Genomic DNA, 826 nt, shown 5'->3' on the forward strand with positions numbered 1-826 from the left:
TGATTTCTTTTTGCATTCTATCAGCAGGTGCCACAGAGAACAAAATATATAAAGCGAGTTATACCGTGACTGGGATTCCAACCGAGGTTGCTGCGGGCACAACACAGGGTACTGACCACAATATGAACACGGCGCCACAAATTAACTGCTGTTCTTCTGCACTGTCCACAGCAACGTAACGCACGGCACCGCTTAGAAAAGATGGATTTTTGGAGAAGTCCATAATCAGCACCGCCAGAAATTATGACAGCATTTCAATTCGACACGTGTCTCACAGCGACTGGAGCCTTTATCCAGAGTGGGAACAAATGCAGCCGCAGTCACATTTAAAAGGATTGTAGCCCTTTCACACGAGAATAAGCTCACCCCTGGAGAGTCATAAAGAAGAAAAAAAAGGCCCCGCTGGGATTCGAACCCAAGACCTCCTGTTTCGTAGACAGGCGCTTTGACCAATTAAGCCACAGAACCAAATTATGCCTCCGTGACTCGCCTCCACTCACTGATATCTGTCACCTACCGGTCACTGACTGCTGGAGTATGAGGCCGTTTTGTATTTATCCATCTCTCTTGTCCACCTTGTGTCCCGATGCTGTCTGTATCTCTTGATGCATTTATCTCAGTGTCAATCTGTGAGTTGATTCTTAATGAATACCTGAGTTTGTGTCTTACATTAAATAAATGAGGGGATCAGAAAATGCTTCCTCTGTCACTGGGGAACTACTGAGCTAACATTCATAACAAGATATTGTTTGTTGTGATGCAGCAAAAACAATATTCCATCTTGAATGATTTAGGTTCAATTCTGTGCAAAAAGAAACTTTGACCC

The 826-nt window shown here is 44.1% G+C and overlaps 1 non-coding gene across 1 annotated transcript; it reads right to left on the bottom strand.

Moving 5' to 3' along the window:
- Nucleotides 1-394: 394 nt before the first annotated feature.
- On the bottom strand, nt 395-468 carry trnar-acg (transfer RNA arginine (anticodon ACG)). Its single transcript has one exon. It is a non-coding gene; the product is annotated as a tRNA-Arg (tRNA).
- Nucleotides 469-826: the final 358 nt, after the last annotated feature.

This window comes from Somniosus microcephalus, unplaced genomic scaffold (assembly GCF_052327205.1).
Source record: "Somniosus microcephalus isolate GS21.2 unplaced genomic scaffold, FLI_Smic_1.0 unresolved_chr1, whole genome shotgun sequence".
Lineage (NCBI taxonomy): Eukaryota > Metazoa > Chordata > Chondrichthyes > Squaliformes > Somniosidae > Somniosus > Somniosus microcephalus.